The sequence below is a fragment of the Macaca fascicularis genome, chromosome 7, assembly GCF_037993035.2.
Source record: "Macaca fascicularis isolate 582-1 chromosome 7, T2T-MFA8v1.1".
Lineage (NCBI taxonomy): Eukaryota > Metazoa > Chordata > Mammalia > Primates > Cercopithecidae > Macaca > Macaca fascicularis.
In genome coordinates, this window is record NC_088381.1 from 54,689,814 (window position 1) to 54,716,746 (window position 26,933).

At 39.1% G+C, this 26,933-nt stretch overlaps 2 protein-coding genes across 21 annotated transcripts in view; one reads left to right on the plus strand and one right to left on the minus strand.

Annotated features, from left to right (window-relative positions):
* Window positions 1-26,135, minus strand: part of PEAK1 (pseudopodium enriched atypical kinase 1) — a 306,616-nt gene extending 280,481 nt beyond the window's left edge. For 8 of the 19 annotated variants that reach the window (XR_012415230.1, XM_005560183.5, XM_015453135.4 and 5 more), the window contains exon 1: window positions 25,027-25,143. The gene's annotated coding sequence lies outside the window, so the exon portion shown is untranslated. Of the gene's footprint in view, window positions 1-6,445; window positions 6,536-24,600; window positions 24,718-25,026; window positions 25,144-25,692 lie in introns of those variants that run through there. The other 11 variants (XM_065548237.2, XM_065548243.2, XM_065548244.2 and 8 more) reach the window with 4 other exon arrangements.
* HMG20A (high mobility group 20A) overlaps window positions 25,919-26,933 on the plus strand; it is a 69,751-nt gene continuing 68,736 nt past the window's right edge. For both annotated transcript variants that reach the window (XM_015453149.4, XM_005560171.5), the window contains exon 1: window positions 25,919-26,021. The gene's annotated coding sequence lies outside the window, so the exon portion shown is untranslated. The remainder of the gene's footprint in view (window positions 26,022-26,933) is intronic.

Sequence of the window (26,933 nt, forward strand, 5' to 3'; positions counted from 1 at the left end):
CATGGATGCAGCTGGAAACCATCATTCTTAGCAAACTATCACAAGAACAGAAAACCAAACACCGCATGTTCTCACTCATAGGTGGGAACTGAACAATGAGATCACTTGGACTCAGGAAGGGGAACATCACACACCGGGGCCTATCATGGGGAGGGGGGAGGGGGGAGGGGGGAGGGATTGCATTGGGAGTTATACCTGATGTAAATGACGAGTTAATGGGTGCAGCACACCAACAAGGCACAAGTATACATATGTAACAAACCTGCACGTTATGCACATGTACCCTACAACTTAAAAGTATAATAATAATAAATAAATTTAAAAAATAATAATAATAATAACTACAACTTTTAAAAACACAGTACAATAAAATATAAACAGAAACAACAAAAAGTTAAAAAGCAGGTGGGATGACAATAAAGTGTAGAGTTTTTATTAGTTGTTTTCTTTGCTTGTTTGTTTATGCAATCAGTGTTATCACCAATTTAAAATAATGGGTTATTTAAAACCCATTATCAAATGTCTATCTATAGGTAGGTAAGTAGGTAGCTAGATAGATATTATTTGCAAGCCTCATAGTAGCCTCAAACCAGAAAACATACAACAAACACACAAAAAATTAAAAGCAAGTAATTAAAACATAACACCAGAGAAAAATTACCTTCACTAAAAGGAAGACAGAAAGGAAGGAAAGAAGGAAGCAAAGACCACACCAGAAACAAAAATATGGTAGGAGTAAGTTATTTACTTACCAATAATAATATTGAAAGTAAATGAACAAAACTCTCCTATCAAAAGACATAGAGTGGCAGAAAGGATTAAAAAACAAAAACAAAAACAAAAACAAAAAAAACACAAAGTCCCTACTATCCGTTGCCTATAAGAAACACACTTCATCTATAAAGACACACATACTAAAAATTTAAAAAAGGAAAAAGATATTCCATGCCAATGGAAACCAAACAAGAGCAGGGGTAGCTATACTTATTTCAGACAAAACAGATTTCAAGACAAAAACTATAGACAAATAAGGTGATTAAATAATGATGAAGGGGTCAATTCAGCAAGAGGATATAACAATTGTAAATATATATGTACCCAACACTGGAGGACCCATATATATAAAGCAATATTATTAGAGCTAAAGAGTGAGAGAGTGAGTGTGAGAGAGAGAGAGAGAGAGAGAGAGAGAGAGAGAGAGAGAGAAAAGTAGAGTTAAAGAGAGATCTAGATCCCAAGACAATAATAGTTGGAAACTTCAACATCCCATTTTCAGCACTGGACAGATCATCTAGACAGAAAAGAAACATCAGAATTAATCTCACTTCTATAACAAATGGACCTAATAGATATTTACAGAACATTTTATTCAATGGCTGCTGCATACACATTCTTCTCCTCAGCACATGGATCATTCTCAAGGATAGGTCATACATCAGGCCACAAAACCATTCTTTAAAATTCAAAAAAAAACCAAAATTATATCAAGTATCTTATCTAACCACAATGGGATAAAACTAGAAATCAATGACGAGGAATTTTGTAAACCATATAAACACATAGAAATTAAACAATATGCTCCTGAATGACCAGTGGGTCAATGAGGGAATTAAGAAAAATTTTAAAACTAATCGAAACAAATAATAGAAACACAACATACCAAAAATCTATAGAATATAGTGAAAGCAGTACCAAAAGGAAGATTTATAGCTATAATCACCTATATAAAAACAACAGAAAAATTTCAAATCCTCAAGCTAACAATGCAACTTAAAGAACTAGAAAAGCAAGAGCAAACCAAACCCAAAACTAGTAGAAGAATAAAGATCAGAGAAGAAATAAAATATAAACAAAAAATTATTAATGTAATGAAATGTTGGTTTTTTCAAAAGATAAAATTGACAAACCTTTAGAAGACTAAGAAAAAAAGAAAGAAGACTCAAATAAAATCAAAGATGAAAAAGAAGAAATTAAAATTAATACTGCAGAAATTCAAAGGATCATTAGAGGCTACTATGAGTCACTATTTGTCAATAAATTGGAAAATCTAGACTGGACAAATTCTAACACACATACAACCCACAAAGACTGAATCATGAAGAAACCCAAAACCTGAACAGACCAATAACAAATTATGAGATCAAGGCCAGGCACAGTGGCTCACACCTGTAATCCCAGCACTTTAGGAGGCCAAGGTGGGCGAACTCCTGAGGTCGGGAGTTCGAGACCAGCCTGACCAACACAGAGAAACCCTGTCTCTACCAAAAATAATAAAAAAAAAAAAATTAGCCGGGCATGGTGGCACATGCCTGTAATCCCAGCTACTCAGGAGGCTGAGGCAGGAGAGTCGCTTGAACCCAGGAGGCAGAGGTTGCAGTGAGCCAAGATCACGCCATTGCACTCCAGCCTGGGCAACAAGAGCAAAACTCCATCTCAAAAAAATAAATAAAATAAAACAAATAATGAGATCAATGCTATAACAAAAAGTCATCCAGCAAAAAAAAGCTCAGGACTCAATAGCTTCACTGCTGAATTCTACAAAATATTTAAAGAAGTAATACAAATGTTACTCAAACTATCTAAAAGATAGAAGAGGAGGGACTGCTTCCAAACTCAGTCTATGACACCAGTATTACCTTGATACCAAAACCATACAAAGACACATTTTAAAAAAAGAAAAGAAAAGATACAGGCCAACATCTCTGATGAATATTTATGCAAAAATTTTCAACAAAATACTAGCAAACTGAATCCAAGAACACATTAAAAAGACCATTCATCATGATCAAGTGGGATTTAACCTGAAGATGCAAGGATGGCTTGACATATGAAAATCAATCAATGTGATACATCATATTAACAGAATGAAGGACAAAAACTACATGATCATTTCAATGGATGCTGAAAAAGCATTTGCTGAAATTAAACATTCCTTCATGATAAAAAACATTCAAAAAACTAGGTACAGAAGGAACATACCTCAACACAGTAAAAGCTATATATGATGGAACCACATCTAGTATCATACTGAATGGAGAACAACTGAAAACCTTTCCTCTAAGGTCTGGAACACACAGATGCCCACTTTTACCACTGTTATTCAAAATAATACTGGAAGTCCTAGCTAGAGCAATCAGACAAGAGAAAGAAAGAATATCCAAATTGGAAAGAAAGAAGTCAAATTATCACTGTTTGTAGATGACATGATCTTATATTTGGAAAACCTAAAGATTCCACCAAAAAACTATTATAACTAATAAACAAATTCAGTAAAGTTGTAGGATGCAAAACCAACATACAAAAAAATCAGTAGGATTTCTACACGCCAACAGCAAAAAATCTGAAAAAAAAAATCAAGAAAGCAATCCCATTTACAATAGCTACAAATAAATAAAATACCTAGGAATTAACTTAACCAAAGAAGTGAAAGATCCTTACAATGAAAACTATAAAACAATGATGAAATAAGTGGAAGAAGACACTAAAAAATGGGAAGATATACCATGTTCATGGATTGGAAAAATCAATATTGTTAAAGTGTCCACACAACCTAAAGCAACCTATAGATTCTTCATGGACTGGAAGAATCAATATTGTTAAAATGTCCATACTACCCAAAGCAATAGACAATTCAATGTCTATCAATATACCAATGACATTATTCACAGAAATAGAAAAAACAATTCTAAAATTTACACAGAACCACAAAGACCCAAAATAGCCAAAGCTATCCTGAGAAAAAAGAACATAACTGGAGGAATCACATTATCTGACTTCAAATTATACTACAATGCTATAGTAACTAAAACAGCATGGTACTAGCATAAAAAATAGACTTACAGACCAATGGAACAAAATAAGGAACCCAAAAACAAATACATACATCTACAGTGAACTCATTTTTAACAAAGGTGCCAAGAACATACACTAGGACAGTCTCTTCAGTAAATGGTGCTGAGGAGACTAGCTATCCATATGCAGAAGAATGAAACTAGACCCCTATCTGTCACCATATACAAAAAATCAAATCAAAATGAATTAGAGACTTAAATCTAAGACCTCAAACTATAAAACTACTACAAGGAAACTTTGGGAAAACTCTCCAGGGCATTGGACTGGGAAAACATTTCTTGAATATTACCCCATAAGCACAGGCAACCAAAGCAAAAGGGGACAAATGGGATCACATCAAGTTAAATAGCCTCTGCACAGCAAAGAAAACAATCAATAAAGTGAAGAGACAACCCACAGAATGGGAGAAAATATCTGCAAACTACCCATTTGACAAGTGATTAACAACCAGAATATATAAGGAGCTCAAACAACTCTATAGGAAAAAAATCTAATAATCTGATTTTAAAATGGGCAAAAGATCTTATTAGACATTTCTCAAAAGACATGCAAATGGCAAATAGGTCTATGAAAAGGTGCTCAACATCACTGATCATCAGAGAAATGCAAAATCAATCAGATATCATCTCACTCCAGTTAAAATGGCTTTATCCAAAAGACAGGCAATAATAAATGCCAGCAAGATTGTGGAGAAAAGGGAACCCATATACATTGTTTGGGGAAATGTAAATTAATTAGTACGATCACTATGGAGAACAGTTTTTGAATGTTCCTCAAAAAAACTAAAAACAGACCTCCCATATGATCCAGCAATCCCACCCTCAAGTATATACCCATAACAAAGGAAATCATGTATCAAAGAGATACCTCCACTTCCATGTTTACTGCAGCATTATTCACGATAGCTAAGATTTGGAAGCAACCTATGTCCATCAACAGAAACAGATAAAGAAAATGTGGTACATATACACAATGGAGTACTACGCAGCCATAAAAAAGAATGAGATCCTGACATATGCAACAACATGGATGGAAATGGAGGTCATTATGTTATGTGAAATAAGCCAAGCAGAGAAAGACAAACTTTGTATGCTTTCACTTATTTGTGGGATCTAAAAATTAAAACAATTGAACTCATGGGGATGAATTTTTAGGATATAATCCCATTATAAGTTGAGGAGCATTTATATTTAATATTGAGATGGGAAGTAAAATGTAGAACAACATATGCAATATGTTAAAAATACAGACACAAAATAAAACTACATATCTACACTACAATGCTTGGAAAGATATCAAGCTGACTGCAATGATTACCTCTGGAAGGTAAATAGAAAAATATCGAAGGAAGATTTGTCCTATTTTTCAATATATTGTTTGGATTTTTCTGAGATATTATTCGTCCATCACTTGCTAAATTTAAAACATTTTTCTAAGGTCTAAAATGAAATAATCAAGATTTTGCATTTGGTCCTTACTATTTCAAACACTACATAACAATCTTGTGTATTGTTTATGTCAGAATAACTGACAAAACATTTAGATCCAACAAAACCCAATATATACAATAAATGGCATGAACTTATAAATTTTAAATTTTAAATTTTAAAAGGGGTATATCAGAAGAAAAAAAAAACTTACACTTCCAAAACTTACATTCTACCCACTAGAAGTAGGCTGGATACTATAAAAACTGCTTTCGTACATACCCTGTAACTCACTTATAATAAATGTGTTTTACAGATTAATGGTTCACAATAACATCATCCAACTGCAAACTACCTCCAAAATAATCACCATATAAATGAGCAACTTTTCTTCTCCCTTGGTTTTGCTATACATACGATTTCCTTTCCTGATAAATGTCTAATTTGCTGGCAATTTAAGCAGCTGTTTAATTTTAGCACTAGTTAAGAGTATATTTTTCTTGCTCTTTCAACATTTTCCTAGAAATGATACCCAAGGACCAGTCACCATGACAGTCAATCTGCACCAGTCATAATACAATTGTTAAGAGTATAAGAAGCACAATACTCCCCTAAAATCACATTTCTTTTGTTTCTTAAAAAACTCAACACAAAAATTGTAGCTCATAGCTAAATTAAATTCCCAAATCAGCTACAAACATATCTTTGATTTTCCACAGACTATTATTATTCATTAGAACTTCATTGGACATTGCCACGAAAGAACTCAAAATTAATACACAGCAAAATGTCAAATGCAAAAAATGCAATTTGGCATACATTAAAGGTGCCAGTTTTACTTTCTTAGAGAGCTTTTGCTGATTTGTATTGGAATTTTAAAGTTCCAATAATAAAAATTATTTACAACATAATTCCAAGTAGTCATTAGGTACATCTTGCTTTATTATATTTTCTATGCTAAGAATGAGCAGAAGCAAGATACAGAAGTAGTAAGACTAAAGAAAAGGAGGGCTGGGGGCGGTGACTCACGCCTGTAATCCCAGCACTTTCGGAGGCCGAGTTGGGCAGATGACCTGAGGTCAGGAGTTCAAGACCAGTCTGGCCAACATGGTGAAACCCCAGCTCTACTAAACATACAAAGATTAACCACGTGTGGAGGCACGCACCTGTAATCCCAGCTACTATGGTGGCTGAGACAGGAGAATTAATTCAACTCGGGAGGCAGAGGTTGTAGTGAGCCGAGAGGGGCATTCCATCTCAAAAAAAAAAACAAACAGATTTCAATCCTCTTCCCTTGTGCCTAAGCACAACAACAAACAGTAAAATTCAGAATGGAACAGAAACAAGCCAAGGATTTTCAGTAATAGAATTGCTTTAAAATACATATCTAGACATCAGGGAGAAAAGAAGATCAAGGGAATAAATCAAGGGAAAAAAGCAACTTCCCTCCTCTCCTCTTTAAATGAGACCAATTATTTCATTCAATCAACATATCACCCATTTAGCCAAATGGTCTTCAATGTCACTGCATATCTTTTAGTAACATGTGCTATATTTTCTCAATATTTAAAATATTACATATTAAAATTATTAGTATATAATTACCATGTAAAGAAAAATAGGAAAAAAATAAAGTTTAATCCGATTATCTTTCTGTCATCAAATACTGAAAGATATGCTCCAGTTTTGAGTGAAGGTACAAGTGGGGGAATATAATGAAAACAAAAAACTGCCAACTACTCCCAGAGTGTATCATTTAGTTTAATGGTTCCTAGTACACTGATAATATTCAACTGCTTCCTAAAGTTCTTCATTTATTCCCAGGAAGCAATAAAGCAGACTTTCATACTGCACATGCCATTTTATATGAATCTTGCTTACTTCATTCAGGATAGATAAAAGCCACATTGTATGAAAAAAAATACCCTAACAAATGGGAAATATCTAAACTTTCAATTGCTATAGATGACTCAGTGAGTGGGCAGTTGCAGAAATTCATAGCTGAGGCTAGAAAAAGCTAATGTTTTCATGAAGATCACTTTGAAATGCAGTTCTGCGTATACATTATTTGCTCCTGCATTATGATTTTGTTATACTTCCACTCTAAGCAATGATGAAATGTTGCATCCCATTGCAGAAGAAAAAGATGGAGTTTTTCTCATCATTATAGAAATAAGAAATCCTTTCAAAATTGGAGCCTTTTCTGGTTACTAGAACCATATTCCAGTATTTAAAATATTGCTACTTTGCCTCTATCATCTTGGCCTCCAATGACATTGTATTTGTCTCTCAAATACTGCTGATTGGGTATGGTGAAAGCAGTCATCTCTCTCCCAATACCAACAAGATTTTAAATTGTTTACTCTGAAGAAAAGCAGAGACATTTATTTTAAGTATGAAATATCTTTTAAAATAAGATAATAACATATTTTTAGAAATATATTTATCTACAGACAAGATTCAATGAATAAAATATTACAGGTAAGTAAAAATACAACCACAATAGGCAACCTTACTTTTTGATTGTACAGGCAAATAATTATTAAAGAGTTCTCATATTCCAGTAAAGAATTTAAATAATAAGAAATAGTACAAATCAAGCACAGTAATAACAGCTTCCACTGGTAGCACATTTATTTTGAAAGTTCTTCCATATATATTCAGCCTCTGAGTCCAATATTTATTGGATGTTCACATATCGAACCCTATACTAAGTCCTGGGGACATGAAGATGAATAAAACACATCCCTTTAGTTTCCATTCATCTCATTCGACGATCAAAATCATATTAAGAAAAAAGGGCAGGATTATCTCCATCTTACAGAACAAAATAAAGCCTAAGATGTTAAGGAATATTTTTCACATGACCACAAACTCAATTAAAAACAAAGCTTATTCAATTCTATTCTATTACATTCAGTTTACATCACTAACCTTTATGACCATGCCACATATTTATTACAATGCCACAAATTCATTTCAGAAACAGAATGACATTTTTTTTCATTTCCAGTTTTTAGGTTCAGAGGTACATGTACAAGTTGGTTACACGGGTAAACTGCATGTCACAGGGGTTTGGTGTACAGATTATTTTATCACCCAGGTAATGAGCATAGTACCTGGTAGTTAAAAACAGAACTTTAGAATATAGGATCAATTTTACTGACCATTCTAAGATATATCCAGTAGGCCTTTAGACAACTACAAATTTAACACTTGCATGACATGAAGATCCATAAATACAGAAATATCTAATTTTACTGAGGCAAAGGTTTAACATCTTATGAGACAGCAAAGTGAGTGTTCAGGATCCATGGTGTAACTTGGCTTTGCTGTTTTCTTCTCATATAACTCTCCAGAATACCTGCAAAATGATATTTTACTGCATCTTCTGGGGGGAAATTCTATGTTCTAGGACTGTGCTAATACTAGCCACCTGTGGCTACTAAGCATCTGAAATGCAGCTAGTCTGAAGTGAAATGTGCTTTAAGTGGAAAATATACATTGGATTTGGAGGATAGAAAAAATAGAATGTAAAATATCTCAGTAATTCATTATATTGACGGCATGTTGCAATATACTATTTATACTAGAATAAAATATATCATTAAAATTAATTTCACCTGCTTCTTTGTACTTTTTAAATTGCGGCTACTAGAAAATTTGAAACTACATATGTGGTTTGCACTATTTCTGTTGGACAGCACTGCTGTAAGATATACCCAAATATTTGAGACATATTCTTTGAGACTATAGAGAATCTGCTCTACTAATATATTCTGTATGATTGCCAGTTCTCAATACACTGGAGAATGATCACAGGAGGAGGTAGGATTTATTAATGATAAAGTCTATGATACATTATCAGAAAAAAAGAGCAAGTTATCAGATTATTAAAGGTACGTACACTGCTTCAGTATGTATTCAACTTATCGAGTGTGCTTAGCAACATGAAAAAAAGAAAAATGCCAATTCCTGCAATGAACATAAACCTGCTCTCTCCTCAGTCAGTCTCAGCTCCTGTATGCCTTTCACAGTGTGACCACTTTACTGCATTTATTATAACTGATAAACTATATCCCTATTATAAGTAGTATGAGGTCAATTCGATTTTTTTTTTTTTTTTTTTGAGACGGAGTCTTACTCTGTCACCAGGCTGGAGTGCAGTGGCGCAATCTCGGCTCACTGCAACCTCTGCCTCCCAGGTTCAAGCAATTCTCCTGCCTCAGCCCCCTGGATAGCTGGGACTACAGGTGCATGCCACCACTCCCAGCCAAGTTTTTGTATTTTAGTAGAGACAGGGTTTCACCATGTTGGCCAGGATGGTCTCAATCTCCTGACCTCGTGATCTGCCCCCCTCAACCTCCCAAAGTGCTGGGATTACAGGCGTGAGCCACCGCGCCCGGCCGAGGTCAATTAGATATTTTCACATGCATATATACACAAAAAGACTGAGGAGAAGGGCACTACGTTATTAGCACTAGTTATCTCTGGATGGTAGCATGACAGATTTTCTCCTTTTTACCTATTTTACGTTTTCCAACTTTTCAACAATAAAAATGAACTATATTCCTATCATAAAAGCTATTAATTTTTAAAAGATGTGTGGTATAATATGTAACATTCAACTCCACTTGAGATCTTCAGCCAAAAAGGACAGAGAAAATTAGAGGGAAATCGTTGCATATAGCAGGAGTCAGTCTCCTAGTAAGACAGCAAGCCCATAAAAATCCAGATGATGCAGGCCCATAGAAGATAAGAGAAGATCAGCATTCACGCCTTAATAAAGTCCTGCCATTGCCTTTTACAAAAGAATACAAAACATATCCTTTCCTAGATGACAAGATTTTTTTGCTAGACATTTGGAATACAAAACTGACAACTACAAGTTGCATTTATAAGATTCAAATTTTATTTATATATATTTAACTTTAAAATATGTGAAATAGGCCGGGCGCGGTGGCTCAAGCCTGTAATCCCAGCACTTTGGGAGGCCGAGATGGGCGGATCACGAGGTCAGGAGATCGAGACCATCCTGGCTAAGACGGTGAAACCCCGTCTCTACTAAGAAATACAAAAAAATAGCCGGGCGAGGTGGCGGGCGCCTGTAGTCCCAGCTACTCGGGAGGCTGAGGCCGGAGAATGGCGTGAACCCGGGAGGCGGAGCTTGCAGTGAGCTGAGATCCGGCCACTGCACTCCAGCCTGGGCTACAGAGCGAGACTCCGTCTCAAAAAAAAAAATAATAAAATAAAATAAAATAAAATAAAATATGTGAAATAAAATCTAAGTCAATAATTAAGGAATTCAGAAGTCTAACTCCCTACATTAGAAACCATTGTATCTATAAATTATTTCTATGCTGCTGATGGTGTGATTTACATATTCACTGATAATATCATTTCACAAGCTGCATTTGTATGGGCAGAGGTATATAAGAACCACTTAAATTTGCTGTTATACTGTATAGAATAAAATAGGTTTTTCATTTTTCTCATCACTCTTAGATTATAATACCTTCCTCACTGAATCTGGAAACGAACAAGCTCTTTTAACTTCAGAACCAATAGCTGAATTAAGACCCAGCAGTTTACTTGAAGTATTTAGTTTTGAGGTTTAGCAGTATGGATGCAGCCAGATTCCAAAAGCAAATAATGAAAAACAGCCTAGCCTAGCCAGAGCAACCAGGTAAGAGAAAGAAATAAAGCGCATCCAAATTGGTAAAGTGGAAGTGAAACTGTCACTGTTCACTGATGATATAATCGTATACCTGGAAAACCCTAAAGACTCATCCAAAAAGCTCTTAGATCTGATAAATGAATTCAGTAACGTTTCAGGATACAAAATCAATGTACACAAATCACTAGTACTACTATACACCAACAGGGGCCAAGCTGAGAATCAAATCAAGAACTCAACCCCTTTTATAATAGCTGCAAAAAATAAAATAAAATACTTAGGAATATACCTAACCAAGGAGGTGAAAGTCCTCTACAAGGAAAACTATAAAACACTGCTGAAAGAAACCATAGATGATACAAACAAATGGAAACACATCCCATGCTTGCGGATGGGCAGAATCAATATTGTGAAAATGACCATAGTGCCAAATGCAATCAACAAATTAAATGCAATTCTCATCAAAATACCACCATCATTCTTCATAGAACTAGAAAAAATGATCCTAAAATTCATATGGAACCAAAAAAGAGCTCAGATAGCCAAAGCAAGACTAAGCAAAAAGAACAAATCTGGAGGTGTCATATTACCTGACTTCAAACTATCCTATAGGACTACAGTCATCAAAACAGCCCGGTACTGGTGTAAAAACAGGCACACAGACCAATTTAAACAGAATAGAGAATCGAGAAATAAAGCCAAATACTATAGCCAACTGATCTTCGACAAGGCAAACAAAAACACAAAGTGGAAAGAGGACACCCTATTCAACAAATGATGCTGGGATAATTAGCTAGCCACATGTAGAAGAATGAAACTGGATCCTCATTTCACCTTACACAAAAATCAACTCCAGATGAATCAAAGATGTACATCTAAGACCTGAAACGATAAAAATTCTAAAAGATAACATCGGAAAAACGCTTCTAGATACTGACTTAGGCAAAGACTTCATGTCCAAGAACCCAAAAGCAAATGCAACAAAAACAAAGATAAACAGGTGGAACTTAAATAAACTAAAAAGTTTCTGCACAGCAAAATAAATAACCAGCAGAATAAACAGACAACCCACAGAGTGGGAGAAAATCTTCACAAACTATGCATCCGACAAAAGACTAATATCCAGAATCTACATGGAACTGAAACAAATCAGCAAGAAAAAAAAACAAACAATCCCATCAAAAGTGGGCTAAGGACATGAATAGACAATTTTCAAAAGAAGATATACAAATGGCCACCAAACATATGAAAAAATGCTCAACATCACTAATCAGGGAAATGCAAATCAAAACCACAAAGGAATACCACCTTACTCCTCCAAGAATGGCCATAATCAAAAAATCAAAAAATATTAGATGTTGGCACAGATGTGGTGAAAGGGAACACTTTTACACTGCTGGTGGGAATGAAAATTAGTACAACCGGCCGGGCGCGGTGGCTCACGCCTGTAATCCCAGCACTTTGGGAGGCCGAGGCGGGCGGATCACGAGGTCGGGAGATCGAGACCATCCTGGTTAACACGGTGAAACCCCGTCTCTACTAAAAATACAAAAAATTAGCCGGGCGAGGTGGCGGGCGCCTGTAGTCCCAGCTACTCGCAGGCTGAGGCAGGAGAATGGCTTGAACCCGGGAGGCAGAGCTTGCAGTGAGCCGAGATCGCGCCACTGCACTCCAGCCTGGGCAACAAAGCCAGACTCCGTCTCAAAAAAAAAAAAAAAAAAAAAAAAGAAAATTAGTACAACCACTATGGAAAACAGTATGGAGATTCCTTAAAGAACTAAAAGTAGATTTACCATTCGATCCAGCAATCCCACTCCTGAGTATCTACCCAGAGGAGAAGTTATCATATGAAAAAGACACTTGCATGTCCATGTTTATAGCAGCACAATTCACAATTGCAAAAAAAATATGGAACCAGCCCAAATGCCCATCAATCAAGTAGATAAAGAAAGTGTGAAATATATATATACACTAAAAATATATACATACACTAAAAATATATCTATACACACTAAAAATACACACACACACACACACACACACACCCTGGAATATTACTCAGCCATAAAAAAGAACAAAATAATGGCATTTGCAGCAACCTGGATGGAATTGGAGACCATTATTCTAAATGAAGTAACTCAGGAATGGAAAACCTGAGAACTTACAAGTTTTCACTTCTAAGTGGGAGCTAAGTTATGAGGATGCATAGGCATAAGAATGATAAAATGGACTTTGGGGATACAGGGGGAAGGGTTGGAGGGGGTAAGGGGTACACATTGGGTACAGCATACACTGCTCGGTGATGCGTGCACCGAAATCTCAGAAATCACTACTGAAGAACTTATCTGTGTAACCAACAACTACCTGTCCCCTGAAAACCTACTGAAATAAAAATAAATAATTATTTTTTAAAAACACAGTCTAGGAATACTGCTGCAGAAACAGTTTTTCAAAATGAAGGAGAGAACTGGCATTAGGAAGATACTTTCTCCTGTTTCTCCAATGCCTTAACTCTTCTTTCACACAAACCTCCACAATTAAAAAACTACTTCATACCCATATAAAATCTACAAATATTGTAGCATGCCTAGAAAGAAGGCAGTTTTTCAGCATTTGAAATATTCAACTAATTATTCCAAAATATTTAAGAGTTGAAGCAGGATGCAGTGGCTCATGCTTGCAATCACAGCACTTTGGGAGGCTGAGGCGGGAGGATTACCTGAGCCCAGGAGTTTGCGATCATCCTGGGCAACACAGGGAAACTGTCTCCAAAAAATAATTTTAAAAATTAGCCGGATATGGTGGCATGCACCTGTGGTCCCAGTTACTCAGGAGGCTTAGGTGGGAGGATCGTTTGAGCCCGGGAGGTCAAGTCTTCAGTGAGCCATGATCATGCCACTGCACTCCAGCCTAAGTAATGGAGTGAGACCCCATCTCAAAAACAAACACAAAAATATTTAAGAGCGGTACCATGGCATCTTCCCTTGCAATAACAAAACTGAATCTACTTTGAAAATTAAGGGGGAAAACTAACTTTAAACAATAAAAGTGCTCCTGTCAATGTGGGTGAAAGTATAAAAATACTGGAAAATTAAAATCTTTACTTTTTTTATTTTTATTTATTTTTATTTTTTTGAGATGGAGTCTCGCTCTGTCGCCCAGGCTGGAGTGCAGTGGCGCGATCTCAGCTCACTGCAAGCTCCACCTCCCGGGTTTACGCCATTCTCCTGCCTCAGCCTCCCTAAAATCTTTATTTTTAAATAATGTAATATTTCTATCATCTTTTACATTATTTAGCACACACATGATACTATGCTTCAAGCATTATTTTAAGTACTTTTCAAATATGAGCTCATTAAAAACCCTCTGAGGTTGATGCTATCACTTCCCACATTTTACAGATAAGAAAACAAAGGCACCAAGAAAGTGATTTTCCCAAGGCCACACAGCTAGTAAGTGGTAAAAATGAGATTCAACTCCAGGCAGTCTGGGTCCCAAATCCATGCTCTTAACTACAATGTTGCTTACTCTCAGAAAGTAATATGCTCATTAAAGCCCAGTGTTTGACTCATAGTTGAGTATTTAATAAAAATCTGCTCAACAGGGCCGGGCGCAGTGACTCACGCCTGTAATCTCAGCACTTTGGGAGGCCGAGGCAGGTGAATCAGAAGGTCAGGAGATCGAGACCATCCTGGCTAACATGGTGAAACGCCATCTCTACTAAAAATACAAAAAATTAGCTGGGCATGGTGGCGGGCGCCTGTAGTCTCAGCTACTCGGGAGGCTGAGGCAGGAGAATGGCGTGAACTCGGGAGGCGGAGCTTGCAGTGAGCCGAGATCGTGCCGCTGCACTCCAGCCTGGGTGACAGAGCGAGCCTCAAAAAAAAAAAAAAAAAAAAAAAAAAATCTGCTCAACAAATAAAAGAAAAAGTGGAGATGGCGAAAAGCAGAAAACCCATTATTCACTGTCTCAACATATCATTATGAGTATACTGGTATACTTTCTGTCAGTGTTTTTTCTTGTTCACAGAGGGATTTGTTTTTCTTTAACACTCAGCATATGCAATTTTGAGAAAATAAAAAACCCTAAGATACTAGCCTCTTAGCATTTTTAGAATAACAGTTAAAAACTGAACACTTGTATATATGCATGACATATATTCTAATTTCATCTCACAACCCCATAAAGTAAGTACAAGTATTATCCTTAATTTACAAATGAGGAAACTGAAGCACGGTTAAGAAACTAACATAAAGTCGCATGGCCAGGAAGTGGCTGAGTTGGTAAATTCAAATCCAGGTAGTGTGACTTCTGAACTAGAATTCTTGACTATTCTTGGAGGGCAGGTTTATCAGTTACTTGAAAGACAGTAATCATGGTTTGTGTTTTTTTGTTTGTTTGTTTGTTTCTTTCTCCATGTTGATCAGGCTGATCTCAAACTCTCGACCTCAGGTGATCCGCCCGCCTTGGCCTCCCAAAGTGCTGGGATTACAGGTGTGAGCCACCACACCCATCTGTGATCATGTTTTCACAGAGTGGTATGATTTGTTTGGCTTGGCCTAAAATGAGGATGTTACCTTACAGATTTATTTTGTTTTGCACTAACTCTGACTTAAACAATGAAAATTTTTAATATCTTAAGCTTTCTTTAACAAGCTAAACAAATCTTCATGTCTTAAATTTTATAAGGGTCAAGTACCTTCTTGAAATCTTTCATTCAACAAACATTTGAATATCCACTACTTGTTAGGAACTGTGCTAGGAAGATACAGTCTTTGCACTCAATGCATAGGCTCTTTCCACTCAGCATATAAATATGCTCAGATTTCTCACAACTAATAAATACAACACACTGGTCCTTAAACATGGATAATAGCTTTGTCAACCACTCGGAGGTAGGAATAAGAATGGAATCCTGCAATTATCTGCCCCCTATCCTACAAAGTAGGTACACCTGTTATTTTTCTTGTAGTTCCTAAAGAGTGACTGACACTTAAATAATTACTAGATAGGTGCTATTTGCCTGCCTCATGCCATACTACCACCTCTTATCAGCTGGCAATGAAAGTCTACCTATTTTTAATGCAAAGTGGTTGAAATTAAAATGTTTTACTAAAACATTGGCTTACCAGGCTACATGTTTTAACTATTTTTAAAATTCTAAAATTGTTATTTTGGGTTCTACTTTAATAACCAGATGACAAATGTGAATGTCTAAGACCACATGTGAAAGAAATAGTTTAAAAAAAAAAAAGGGGGCATATTCACAGAAGATGGTAAGGCCAATCCTGCTTGATTTACAACCCTGCTTGTAAATGGAAACATTTGATTGTATGCAGTCCCAAGTCAAATCCTATTGATTGTGAAAAGGTAGCAGACAGCCAAAAGTTAAACAGTCGAGGGCAGCAGAAACACTCCTTGCCAGTTCACTGAGTGGCTTAATTGACAGCCAATGACTACAGGCACAATTACCAACTCAAGACCTAATAATGGAAAGGAAGCAAGGACAGAAACAACCTCCAAAACCAAGGTTAACATATGGAGAAACTTCTACTGGTTGACAATTAGTAGTGTGTACATAAAGCCTTGACAAGTTTCTTGACTGACACATGCTTACATCAGCGTTTAAATATAGCTGGCGCATATTTGAGTTCATAGTTTCTTACGTCCACATTCTCTAACAAGCCTCACTAGTACTTCATACCTTTTTTTTTTTTTTTTAATAGAGACAGTCTTGCGATGTCACCCAGGTTAGAGAGCAGTGGTGCGATCATAGCTTACTGCAGGCTTGAACTCCTGGACTCAAGTAAACCTCCTGCCTCAGTCACTTGAATAGCTAAAACAGGCATGGGCCAGCACACCCAGCTAATATTTTTTTACTTTTTGTAGAGATGTGGGATAGGGGTGGGTCTCACTATATTGCCCAGGCTGGTCTCAAATTCCTGGCCTCAAGTGATCCTCCTGCCTCATCCTCCAAAAGAGCTAGGATTACAGGCATGAGCCACCACACCCAGCCCCTAGTACTTTATATCTTTATCAGGTATGTGGCCTTCTACTGCTATTCTCAAGTCTGTAATTTGTCTTATAAATTTATGGAGGGAGTGATGTTAACCCCAAACACAACTTGTTATCTTGCAAATAATAGATACTAAAGTGTTTATTAATGATATGAAATCCACTCTATAACTACACCTCAGCCCTTATCAATATGCAGAACTGCTCCTCCTTATCTCTCTGACTGGAATGCCCCATGGGCCAGTCCTTAAATCTCTTCTCTTCTCTAGCTACCCTCACTCCTCAGGTGATCTAATCTACACTGACAAGTTCCAAATGTAACCTGGACCATTCTTCTCTGAACTCTAGATTCCCATGTTCAACTGCTGACTTAATATCTCTATTACTTAGCATGTCTATTAGACATCTCAAAAACTTAACCAGTTTAGAACAGAACTCCTAAACTCTCCCCAGAAACCTGCTCTGCACCATCCTTAAGTCTTCCTCATTTCCATTAATGACAACTCTATCTTCCAGTTGCTCAAATCAAAAACCTTGGAGTGATCCATTACTCTTTTCTTTTCCCATTCTACATCCAATCCATCAGCAAATCTATTTGTAACAAAACATAATCCAGTTAGAGTCACAATCAGTATATTTATATTTTTATACACAGAAATACAGATTCTAATATAATTGTACGTGGATACATGGATTAATATACATACATGCATTTCCTAGTTCTTTCCACTGACAAAGTCTAGGAGCAATGACACTCCACAGCAATAAGCACACTTAGCATCCAGATCCTGGCTTCAAAATACCATCCTCCACTGAAAGGAACCAAGGTTCCTTAGAGAAATAATTGATTCTAGTGCTAGGGCCGGAAAAAAACCAAGATGAACCCGAAGCATGTGGTAATGTCAGAGAGTAAAGAAGTGTGCATGTACATACAAATTAAAAAAATAGAAATATGCCAAAAGGACACAGAAGTAGACCTAAAAGAGATCCCAAGGCCCAAAACGGGAATAATTCGAGCAACAAAATAATGATAGCTTTTAATTCTAACACTAAGAATTAAATAAATATCTATGAATTTGAACTGAGATAAATGATTAGATAGAAGAGAAGGGACAAACCTTCCTTATAGAAGAATTCCAGTTAATAAATGTAGAAAGAACGAGGAAAAAAAAAAAAAAAGTAGCTTCAGAACCCATAGCAATAATTGCTGCAGGCAAGATCCACTAATGAATGCTGAAATTAGTGGGCAGAAACAGGATACTGGCAAAGCCTCAAAGTAGCTCTCTCAAAATATTTACCAATTACTGTGGTGGTTTTAATATATATCCACAAATTCTTTACTACTTCTCCCTCCAGGAAGTGGAGTTTGATTCCCATCCCTTTAAGTGTGGGCTAAACTTAGTAACCTGTTTCTAATGCACAGAGTATGGGAAACGAAAAATGGTAACTTTACAGTGGACAAACCTGGCAGAAACCACCTTAACAGAGTGATCACAAGTGATAAATTATTTGATATCATGTACCTCCCGTATGAAATAATAAGGGTACTTCACCTCTATGGTACTCTCCTCCAAAATCCATAACCCCAATCTAATCATGAGAAAACATCAAACCTAAACTGAAGAACATTCTACAAAATACCTGTGTCAAGGTTATAAAAGATAAGAAAAGACCAAGAAACTGCCACACATTGGAAGAGACAGGACAACTAAAGCAATGTAGTATCATGGTTTGGATAACAGAATGCAAAAATAATATTAGAAAAACTGGTAAAATATAAAAGAAGTTTGAAGCTTGGTTGAAGCATCGTACCAATACTAATTTCTTAGCTTGATAAATGTACCATGGTTATGTAGGATGTCAACATTAGAGGAACCCAGGTGAAGAGTACATAGCAGCAATTTTTCTGTTTGTTTTTTGAGACAGGGTCTTATTCCGTTGCCCAGACTGGGGTGCAGGGGTGCGATCATGGCTCACTACAGCCTCTACCATCCAGGCTCAAGTGATCCTCCGACTTCAGCTTCCTAAGTAGCTGGGCCCACAGGCACATGCTACCACGCCCGGCTACTTTATTATTGTTTTTAGAGATGAGGCCTCCCTATGTTGCCTAGGCTGGTCTTAAACTCCTGGGCTCAGACGATCTTCCCACTTCAGCCTCCCATAGTGCTGGGATTACAGGAATAAGCTACCACACCTGGCCTGCATTATCTTTCTTTCTTTCTTCTTCTCTTTGAGACAGGGTCTTGCTCTATCACCGAGGCTGGAGTGCCGTGGCACAATCACAGTTCACTGCAGATTCAACCTTCCAGGCTCAAGTGATCCTCCCACCTCAGCCTCCTGAGTAGGTGAGACTACAGGTGTGCACCACCATGCCCAGCTAATTTTTTGTATTTTTTTTTCTAAGAGACAGGATTTCACCACGTTGCCCAGGCTGATATTAATGTCCTGACCTCAACCCACCTTGGCCTCCCAAAGTGCTGGGATTACAGGTGTAAGCCACTATGCCAGGCCCAATTACTATATTTTCTATCTTATCCTCTGACTTGAAATGAACATGGTTTGGACAAGAAAGAATGAAACGAACATGGTTTGGACAAGAAAGAATGAAACAAACATGGTTCAGACAAGAAAGAAATGAACATGGTTTGGACAAGAAAGAATGGGCTTTGAATCCTGGTTCCATCACCTGACAGGGTGTGTCTGGATATGTTATTTAACCTTTCTAATCCTCAGTTTCTTCATCTGAAGGAGAAAAAAGGAAATAATATAAGGTAAATAACAACACTGTTGAGTTAGTGTTAGGATCAGAATTAGGTATTAAAGTGTCTAGCACATAGGAGGTACTCCATAAATAGAAGCTAGTATTATTTGCTCTTCATTTGCTCTTCAGCTTCACACTGACTTCTAGCATTTCATGCTCCTCATTTTCTCCCAACTGGATCACCTCCTTACAGGCTTCCAGCTCATGATCCAGAAGGACTCCATAGTTCTTCAGCAGAGTTGCAATACTCAATATCATTAATTCCCTCAACCAACTGTCCTTCAGATATCTCTACCAAACAGATATCTACAAAGCAGTGGATAACAGCCTGGGCAGGATTTAAACCCGAGCTGTTCATCTTACAAACAAGGAGAGTAACAGCAACAATACGTATTAACTCATAAGGTTCTTGTGAGTATTAAATAGTTTCTTCAGATAGTCTGATCACTCATTGCTGGAAAAAAATCAACCATGCAAATTGGTGGTACTGCTACAAATACGAGGTCTACAATCTGAAATAAACAGGCCCTTAATGCTTAACTAACAATCCTTCTTCAGTTTCCTAGTCATGTGTCTGTCTGTCTACCTCTCTCTCCCTTACCTCCACCCCTATCCCCTCTAGCTATTCCTTGGAAGCTGTTTACAAAGAGTATGTATAAACTACAGACTGTCTTTTTTTTCCATTCCTTTCACAGGGATGGATTAATTTTACCTGGCTTTTGTGTGTGTGTGTGTGTGTTTTCTAAGAGATAGGGTCTCGTTATGTTGCCCAGGCTGGCCTTCAACTTCTGGGTTCAAGCGATCCTTCTGCCTCTGCCTACTGAGTAGGTGGGACTACAGGCACATGCCGCAGCACTTGGCCTCACATATTGTTTAAAAACCCCTATTCTATCACGTTCCCTTCACTCTTAGCAGATGATTAAAAATTATACAAGACATGTCATCAACTCTTCCTTCCTGCCCTGTCAGTTACAAACTTATTTACACTGCCATCCATCTCCTTCCTTTCTGCTCAATGGAAAAGTGAGACTACCTTCTATTTAAGGCCAACTTCTCTACCTACGCCCTGGATCTCATTCCCTATTACCTTCAAATCCTTGCCTCCATCCACCAGCCAGTTTCCCACGCCCATCAAACACACACATATACACTCTTCTTCAGTTTCTCCTCTCCACTGGCTCTTTCCAAGCTCACATTAAGCATGTCCAAGATTCCATTTGTAAAAAAGGCAAACTTCTCTAAATCCCAAGCATCTCCCCCTACTTACAGACTCCGTCAGAGTCCTTTGTTGAAAACATTGTATCCCTCTCAATTAGCTACACTTACAGTTGTTATTCACTTTTCAACACCCACCCCCATGCATTACAATGTAGCTAAGTGCTCTAGCTGAAGTTACAAAAGACATCCTAATCATCAAGTCTCAGAGACTTTATTCAGTCTTAATCTTACTTTTCCTTTTGGAGGCAGGATACAGTGTTGACCACTCCTAGTCCTTGAAATAATATTCTCCCTCAGCTTTCATGACAAATCTCTATGTCCTTTTTTCATCTTTGGTCTGTCTGGCACAGACGGTTGGCTTCTCTTCCGCTGCTTGCCCAATCTACTCAGCAGATCACAACAGAAATGTAGGAATCATCCAAAATCTTCAGTCTTGCTCAATTCTATAATCTAAATATATTTTTCCTGTCCCGTTAATAATACTTCCTAAATCTCTCATAGAACCATTCCCTCTTCTACACTCTTCATCATTTCTCGCCAGGAATAGCTTCCTAACTGGTCCTTGCTTCCAGTTTTGTTTCTAATTCAATATTCATTTTACTGTCAAAATGACGAGTCTAAAATACAAATCTGATTCTACCACAGCATAGCTTAATTTTTTCCCCACTAAATCCCCACAAACTTCAGAATTAAGTTAAAGTTCCTTAACTTGGTTCACAAGACAATCATTGATTTGGCTTATTACTTCATCCACCCCTGTTCTAAAGCTGTGTTATTGCTGTCCACTCACCTGCAGTCATTGAGTATGTGACTGTAGTTGTCCAAATTGAGATGTGCTATAAGTGTAAATTACATACCAGATTCTGAAGACAGTAGAAAATTATGCACGGGATTCTGAAGACAGTATGAAAATGGAAAAGTCATATTTCAATATTACTTTTTATACTGAATGCATGTTGAAATGATATTTTGGATATACTGAGTTTATATTATTAAAATTAATTTCACTTTTTACTTTTCAAAATGTGGTTACTAAAAAATTTTAAGTTGTATATGTGACTTATATTTGTGGCTTGTATTAAATTTCTATAGGACAGCACTGGTATAAGATGTACTTTCCCTCTTTCTGGACCTAGTTAACTTTTACCTATTATTGAAGATTAGCCCAGGTAACACTCTAAGATGCATTCTAGACACCCTCCCCCCATCCCCCCAAGTCTGAGTCAGCTACCCTTCCTCTGTGCTTCCATCCATAGGAATGTGTGCACAGCCCTGTCATACTATAATTATTGGTTATCACCTATCTTTTCCTCCTCAACTGTAACCTCCTTGCAAAAAGGAATATCATATTCTATAATACTCAGGTACTGCCTACCACCATGCCTGGCACTTAAAAGGTACTCAAACATTTGTCAAACAAATGTAAACTATCTATTCCTGGCCTAAAGATTACTAGAATTTACAATTCACGAAGGAAAACAAATCAGCCTTGAGGGAACCTAGACTGTACCAGGAGTTTCAGTAATGAAAGGACTGGGAAGGAAAGTGGGGTGGGGGGTGCGGGGGGTGGGGAAGATTGTAGGAATCACAGTAAAGAGATGAGCAAATGACAGAACAATGCTCATCATACACATCTGCCTCTTACAGTGAAAACAGCGATTTGCAACACTGATATGGAGCCTTGTACCCACACTTGGCATGCCAGGGGCCACAGTTTGGTTCCTAAATTACTTAAACAACCCATCCAACAAAAGGGTATGATTTGGCAGGTATCAACACAAATGGCTAGGGCCCAGCACCTGTTCCACTTAAACAGCACATCAGTACAGTTAAAAAGAACAACAAATCTCTCTCATGAAGCAAATGCTAATCTCATGATGCTTCACCACGGAACAATTTAGAAGAGTTATTACATGAAATGTGCCAAAGCATGAATTTATTGCTGATGCTTATTTGGCAAATATGGTTGGCACTGTTAGATGTTGAAAAACATGTATGCAAATAAGCAAATAAAAGTTTTTAAGCTCTCAAGCTTAAATATTTACATTACCATAAATGTACAAAGATAAATGTTTATATGAGTACATGTATAATGCATTCCAGGAACACATTTTTTAACGTGATTGTCGGGAAACAGTTATGAAGTGGCATTATTTCTTAATGGGCCTTCAGGGTAGACTCTTAAAAATGAATTTTGAACGTTAACAGGCTACAAACATTATTGTGAAAGTTTCTGTGTACTATCAACTGGATAAAACGAATAGTTGAGGTATCATAATAGTTCAAAGTGATCTTATATTTTTCTTTCACCAAAACACTTCTCTTCCAACCCTAGAATACAGCCACACATAAATTTTAGCCCCTAAGTTGGGGCGGGAGTAGGGGGTAGTGAGGGAAGAGAAGGAACACACATTAAAAAGCCTTAAAGAAAATAATTTGACATTTTCCCCACATAATACAGTCATGTTAGAGAATCCAAAACAAAGACATAATAAAATATTCCCCCTTTCCTCCCTGACAGCAATGAAAAGGGGATGTTTGTTTTTTCACATAGTTTGTGAGTTGGTCATATCCAAAATTCACTAGCAGTGCTATGAATTCTACTTCCATTGTTCATCTCTGGGCTGAGGCTACAACCCTCAACTTTGAAGCCAAGAAAATGTACCATATCTGCCATTATAGTTTACTAAACAAGTCACCAAAGAGAAGTCCCAGGCAAGTCAGAAAGTAATTAGGGTAGCCAGTGAATTGAGCTATCTAGAAATGCTCTGAGATTACAGGAGAAGCCATCATGAAGTGAGTATTCAAGATTGCTCATGGAAAGTTTTACCCCTGTGGATAATTCACGTTTTTCACTTCCATACTGCAGAGAGCAGTATGGGTTCTCTGACTACACACATCACTACATCACTTCATTTATCGGGAAAAGACGACGCTGTGGCTGAACAAAAATCAGTAGGTAGGCCCCAAAACAGAATCCTCAAGGCAATCCCAGTTCAGGTGAAAAGCTGTTCTCGTACATCATCCAATGACCTAAAAATAGTCTTTTATGTAAGTCTCTAAGTATTTAATTCAACGTATGATCTTACCACACTCAATAGAGGCAGAAAAAAAAAATGAATTAGGTTTTCTATAGCAAGGCCAATAAAGATGAAATCATAGTTTTCCTCTAGCTCATCACTACCCCCTCAACGCCAGCCTTCCAATAACTCCATTCCACAGCTCTCAAATTCCTGAACTTGGATCTTTAAAAAACAACGAATTGCAAAAAGTAACATTTAACAGGCCAGAGGCAGGCGGGGTAGGAGGGTCGCTCCCGGTGCTCTCAGCAATCTTGAACGCAGCCAAAGGAGGAAAAAATGAAATCAAGCTCCCAGACCGATGGTGCATACGACGAGGGGGAAGGGGACAGACGCGGTTCAGACGGCAAGTCCCCATCGAGGGAGGAAAGAAAAGTTGCAAGAACGGATGAGTCAAAGGGCAGAGAAGAAAAAAACTGAGCAGCCGAACCACTCACAACCCCCAAACGACCCCGCCAGCCCACACATTCGCAAGCTCCCCAGCCGCGGCGCGAGGGGAGCAGGCAGGGGGCCACCCGGCGCTGCCGGCGAGGCTGCACCGATGCTCCCGGGTGTGGGAGCGGACTGACCGTGTGGACCCGGCAGGAGCCAGAGAAGTCCTTCCTACCCTGGCCTCCCTGCGTCCAGCTCCTCCAGGCTTCACTTTCCCCCGCAGCCTCCCTGCCGCGCCGGGGGGCGTCCCTCGCGGCGGGTCCCAACTTTCCTTCCTCTGGGGGGCGCCGCGCTCCCGGGGCCGCCGCCGAGGGAGGGGGCAGGGGAGGCGGGGGGCGCGCGGCACCAGCGGGGCGCGGGGGTGGCCGGAGAGCGAGAGCCCGCGCCGGGCTGGACGCACTGGCCGCCAGAGCCCCGGCAGCGGCGCCACCCAGAACCCGCGCCGCCCCGCCCCGCCCGGATTCCCCCGGGTCAGCGCCCTCAACCCGCGGCAACCCTGGTCCCACAGCCGGCGCGTGAGTAAAAGGCAACCGAGGGGACACAGACAGCCTGGCCGCTGTTACCTGAGGGGCGCACACGACGCCGCGGCGACCACCATCGCCGTCCGTCCCGTCCCTTTCCTGGTGACCACGGCCGCCGCCGCCGAGCAACTGACACTAAGAACAACTAACTAACTACTCGCCGCGGCCGAGTCCACCGCGCGCTCCCGGCCGCTCGTCGCCCGCCCAGCCCACCAGCCTGCCCGCCTCCTCTCGGCCCCGCGCGCCGCCCCTCCGCGCGCGCCCTCGCCCGCTCGCCGCGCTCCTGGAGCCGTGAGCACGCGCGCGCGCGCGCACAAGCTCCAGTTGTCTCCCAGGTCTCCCTCAGCCCAGCGGGAGGAGTCGCCGCCAGGCCCCTCCTCTCTGCGTTCCAAGCTCCAGAGGACGAGACCTAAAGGGCGCCTGATTGGCTGTGGAGGGCGGGGCCAAGACAAGGGGCGGGGCTGCCGAGACCTTGGGCCCGCGAGAGCGAAAATTTGGGTTCGATTAAGCCGCATAGGAAAAGATCAGGGAAGTCTGGGCCCATCTGGGCGTCGGAGCCCGCTAGGTCAGCCGTCATCGAATACAGAATATGTTTTCGAGGACGCTAATATATAGTCATGACCAATTTCAGTTCCTCTACTTTCTGCGGGCCGTGGCAATAAAAAAAAAACTACATCTCCCAGAAACCTCCACGAAAATAAGGCTCACCTTGCGTAACCGCGTAGTCCTTCGCCGCATTGGGGCAAAATAATCCCTTCATTTTTCTGAAGGGACCGTGGAAAATATTTCATTTTTCTCCTCACCGGAGCAATTGTAAATGCTGTGCGGTAAGAGGAGTTACCTGTGGAAAGGTGGTTAAGAGATTAGGTAAAGAAAAGGAAAGGACACCAAAATAAAGTGCTGCGGAAGAATTTTTGTCCAGCTGTGAGACGACGAGTGCGTGAAGTGAAGGCGATTGAGAGGGGCTGAGGGAATTGTCCTCTGTGCAAGGGACTTTCTTTAGGCCCCAGGCCCCTTCCTGCCCCTGTCGTCAGCAGGTCAGTAAGCAAGGCGAGCTTGGGGGTGGCCCCAGTCGAGCTGCCTTTCACCCCTTGAAGATCACCCCTCTTTTGGTGGTGGTGGTATTGGTTTGTCTTGGTTGGAGGCCGGCTGAATGGGGGCGCCTCAACTTCCGGTTGGGGGAGGGGAGGAAGGCCGTCCTGGGGGAGGGGGGACACCCTCACTTCCTGTTGGGGGGGTGGTGATGGTTTGGGGGTGTCCAACCCACTTCCAGTGCTGGTGAGGGCTTGAAAAGGTGGTGCTTGGTGCCATTCGCGGAGACCGTATCTTGCAGCTTGGGGGTTGTGTTCTATGTGAAAAGTTAGGTTATTCCAAGTTGTGCTGAACACCAACCTACAGTCAGAATTTATGAGTTTGTTTCCACGTGGAAGATGGAGCATTTCCTCCCCAGCAAAATTGTCTCAGTGTTTTCTTCAAAGAATTCGAAAGCCCTTGTTAAAAAATCTCTATTCACCTCTGCAAGACCACATAGCTTGTGTGACTGATGAATTGCCAACACCTGCACCCCTACTCAAGTCCAGCCTCGGATGGGTGAAGTGTGGTGCCCTCTGCCTTGACATGCAACAGGAAATCTAGCTTCTCTTTTAAGGAGATAACTTTTTATTTAGGGGACTGAATATTTTACATAAAATCCGGGGCGTTTTCTTCTTAGCAGAATGAAAATATCACACTAAAGTACTCAAATTTGATGTTAGCTTAACTGATAAAATTGACGTCTTAAATTATTAGTCCTGTTGATTTTGGCTACAGGTTTTGCCCTGTGCCTGAGAACAAATTCCTCAGCCTTAAAAATTCTTATGCGTAGCTTACACGTAACATTTGTGAAAGTTGCATTTTATTACATTTTCCTCCTTTGTAATTTAATTCATCACTGATTTTTAAATGGTATC